This window comes from Astatotilapia calliptera, chromosome 17 (assembly GCF_964374335.1).
Source record: "Astatotilapia calliptera chromosome 17, fAstCal68.1, whole genome shotgun sequence".
Taxonomy (NCBI): Eukaryota; Metazoa; Chordata; class Actinopteri; order Cichliformes; family Cichlidae; genus Astatotilapia; species Astatotilapia calliptera.
Genome location: NC_137438.1, coordinates 37,844,090 through 37,848,381, shown reverse-complemented (window position 1 = coordinate 37,848,381; position 4,292 = coordinate 37,844,090). Strand labels below are relative to the sequence as shown.

General features: G+C 41.7%; 1 long non-coding RNA gene across 1 annotated transcript; it reads left to right on the top strand.

Annotated features, from left to right (window-relative positions):
* Window positions 1-992: 992 nt before the first annotated feature.
* On the top strand, window positions 993-1,422 carry LOC145421258 (uncharacterized). Its single transcript, XR_013902591.1, has 2 exons — window positions 993-1,168; window positions 1,254-1,422. It is a non-coding gene; the product is annotated as an uncharacterized LOC145421258 (long non-coding RNA).
* Window positions 1,423-4,292: the final 2,870 nt, after the last annotated feature.

The following is a 4,292-nucleotide window of genomic DNA, read 5'->3' as shown; positions in this document are numbered from 1 at the left end:
ATTCTTTGTTTGTACATTCATCAGGTCCCAATCAGCGCAAATATCAACGAGAAATTTAAAATGCTGCTGTGGAAGAGTTCAGATCTTAGGAGGTTAACACTCAGAGGAGTGGACCCATATAGACACTCTCTGGTGTTAATTTAACACTGGAGATATTGCTTCTGTATGAGACTTAAAATGGCCAAAACATTCAACATGGACTCATTTTATGTGATATGACTCGGAGCTAGCACCAGGCCTATAACCTCCATGAAAGTCACTAAGATGGTGGCTGAAAGGTCTGGAAATGTTTTTGCACCCACAGACCAGGTGTGGTTGGACTGGTTTTCCTCCACTCTCTGCGGCAGAGTGTGGATTCCTGCTCCACAGCCGCTCTGACCCGTTTCCCATCAGGACTCATCAGAACTCATCAGCTGTATTTAAGGACCTGCATGGGCCCCTGAGTCTTCACCAGACACTCAGCTCTATCAGAATAGTAAATGAGCTCTCCAATGTTTCTCCTGCAATCTTCTTGCACATGTGTTCTAATGCTTCTCTCCTCCTGGTCCTAGCAACTCCATTCCAAGCACATACCTGCCTTTAACCCAACAAACCAGCCACCTACTTCCACGCAGGAGTCACCTATGTTTCTGTCATAAAAAAAGAAAAAATCTGCATCCATAACTTGAAATTTCAAGTTATATATATATATCAAAATATTTTGTTAATATGCCAAAGTTTCTGTTTATCTTCTCAGTTAGTAAGTTAGCTAACTTAGCAATGTTAGCTCTGCCAATCATTAGGGTCTGTGAAATACATCATTTCCTTGTTATCTGGATGTAGATGGCAGGATCAGTGAGCCACCAATGTATAGCAAACTTGAGCAAACTTGTCAGGATCTGACGGTGCCCTGACCGGTCGACCTGCCGACCTGCCGGTGTGTGTATGTGTATTTCTGTGTGCGTGTGTATGTGTCTCTCCTGTCGCTCTGTCTTCCCCTCCGGCTCCGCTGTGATGTGTTGGGGGGTAGCCTAGCAACGGGCTACCTTCAACCCGGAGGTGCTGTCGCCCGGACCTGCCACACCTACAGTCAAGCCACCAGCTGCTGCCAATCAACTTCCATCTTCAGCAGGACTACTTAATGGTGTGGCTGAGCGACAGACAGCGCTGGAGTATTGCACTAAGCCTGGTAGTGTCGTTGAGTCGCTAAATGTTACTGTAGTGCTGTCCGATCGTCATACTCATTCTGCTGTCGTGTGTTGGTGTTCACCCAGGGATTGACGGAGGATTCACGGACACAAGGGAAGCACCTGGAGGAGAGACGGGCACTCATTACTACGCACGGGCTTACACGGAAGGAGGGACGCACTATCTCCACTGTCGCACATTTGAACTGTTGTCACCTTGCTGCACTGTAAATAAATGCACTGTCATTATTTTTGAGCTCCGCGCCTGAGTCTACTCTCTAACCACCGTGACAAAACTAGTGTTAGGTTCTTCAGCTTTGGATGCCTTCTAGCAAGTAATAACTGTATAAAAAGAAAGAAAAGAATATGTTCGTGTCAAACTGACAGCTGATGCCTTCGGGCTTCTGGTTCTGGGTAACAAGGAAGTGACGTCGTTTCACAGAGTTTCCTGGTTTATAGAGCTAATTCGAAATGTAGAGCCTCGCACTTTTAGCCCAGGTGAAAAGTTGTCTAGTTCAGCATTATTAACTCCGCTCTCCTCTCTTATAGTGGACCTATCTCCAGACCGTGGCCTTAACAGCTCCCTTCACCCCAGTGAATGAATAATGTCTTGTCTTCCTTTTAAGTTAAATAAAGACATTTCTATTGCTATTTGGCCAGGAAGCCTGGAAAGAACTCAACTGGACTTCTTTAAGTTTCATAACTACATATTGTTGTTGTTTGGGTTTTGTCTGCACTTCCATTCAGCTTGGGTGGAAAGGACTGTCTGTGTTCAAGACAATGTGTGTCTCTAAAATGGAAACAAAAACAGTTTAAATAAAGAAGGGACAGTTAGTTAAAAATTGTACAAACGTATAATATTGGGGGAGTGCATCTTGTTCTATGGCACAAGATAAACACAAAGATAAAACTTTGTACTGGAATATATACGTATATTATGCACTGAAAAAAAACCTTTATCTGGGAAAAAAGAAAAGTTTGTTTCTATATAAACAACAAACTCCAGCATAATCTTTCTTTCTCCCAGCCCACGGCACTAATAACTTTATAACAAATGTGTCATACTTTGTTGTATGCTCTGCTTGTTCGTTATTAAAGTTCAAAATCTCCTTGTGAAGCTGAGAGACGGTGCACACCGAGGACGAAACAAGGACTTGCTGCCAAGGGAAGGCACATTTCTGAGAGAGAAATTTTGGCGATATTCAGGGAGAAGCTGCCAGACCTTGTGCTGGTTTGTGATTCTGTGGTGGTGCCGAAAATAGGAACATTAGTTGATTTGATAAAGATCATACTGTAATTAGTGACTGAAAAATACTGCTCATAAAGCCCAACTGTGGTAGATTCGTGACAGTTCATTTACTTTTTGCTTTTTTGAGAGCCTCTACGCCCCCATCTGAATTCATAGTCAGGCTGTCAGTCCTGCAGCACAGAATCTGCCCATAAACCAGAAAATTCATCCTCAGCGCTGACAAGAGTCCACAATTTTGGTCTCCCACTCACTGTCAATAAAGCCAAAGAAAGCATGTGCGTGATGACAGCACATTTTGGAGTCTCTTCATCTTAACTGAACTGTCCAACAGCAAATCAGCTTGGACTTCCACTGCCTGGGCTTTCGCTGCAATGGGACACATTTCACAACTTATGGAGCCATCAAAAATTAGCAATGCATGATTTCAATTTGCTAAATTACACAGATTAGGAAATGTGGTGGCAGTCTGTAAAGTTGAAGACAAAAGACATCAAGCCGTCCTTTCTCCCTAACACAAAAGCAAAATCACCTCAATAAAAACTTGCTCTCTCTTCCTTTGAAGCCAGCCTCTATAAATAACTTCCCAGTGGTATTGCATAGAGGGGCTGCAGAGAAAACCGAGCTAAGAGTGCCCTCTATGTGCAGGCTGAAGCTTTATGACTACAAATGTGTCATACAGTCATGCAGAGCTGCTGCAAAATATACAGTGACTATAAGGAATAAGGCTCGTCTCCCAGATATTGAGCTTTATTTGCTGCACAATGACTTGGCTCAAATATTGATGTATATTAATGCTTTCCTTTCTACCGGACTCTTAAGCAGCTGAGACACTGCACCTTTTTTTCCATGTGGGCTCAATATTAAGCGCACCTGAGGTAAAAGTCAGAGGGAAATCTTCACATTCACTGTGCCCTCTCTAAGTGCAGTGTCATCACAAGTTAAGTGGAAGGCAGGCCAGATCAAAGAGGCGAGGCAGATCTTCACTGTCTGAGTTTATCTCTGCTAAAGCCCAAGAAACCCTGTCACAACCTCAGATGCTCAAAAAACGATTTTCCTTCCGGACTAATTATTCCCTCCAGCACCAGATGATGGTACACACACTAGTCACGCTTGTGTAACTCAAATCAGTGCTCCGTTTGAAGAACGCTTAATAAGTCAATTACAAGGCCAGAAAAACTGCAATTAGACAGAAAATCTGGACTCGTGTCAAAATCCCAGCTGATTCCTTCCAGCCAGATGAAGACAGGGTTTGTCAACCGCAGACAAACCGTTTCAATTAAGAGCCGCATGAAAAGAAGCTATAAATATCAAGGAAACAGGTGCACTACCAAAAAAAATCATAAGATGTGCCTTTTCAAGAGCAAATTTAAGAGAGTAAGCTGTCTGTTTAAGTGTAGATTCAATTAAGAAGGGTATAGAGTGGTTATAGCATAGCTGTAGCTTCACTAGATAAATTAATTGTGTTGATATAAAAATGTAAAAAAAGACTGTGAGAAAGCGCTCTAACCACAAAAATGTGAATGAAATGCACCAAAAAGTAATGATTGATAACAGAAGGAGGCTAAAGGATTTCACAGTCAGTAAGCATCCTGTTTACTTCATTTCAACACTGAAATGAATCAAATATGAACAGAGATTAAAATTTTCTTTACCTTTTGTTTTACATGGATACGTTTCTCTATTCACAGTCATGATAATTATTATATTCATTCATTTCACACTCAACGTTTCAATTATATGTAAAGGCTGATATGTCACACTATCACACATTTATACCACATTTAACTTTAATTTTGCTGCATTTGTTGGAGTTACATAGTAATAATTAGTGTATTTGGCAGTATAATATATGTATGTACAACTTCTTTATTATGAGG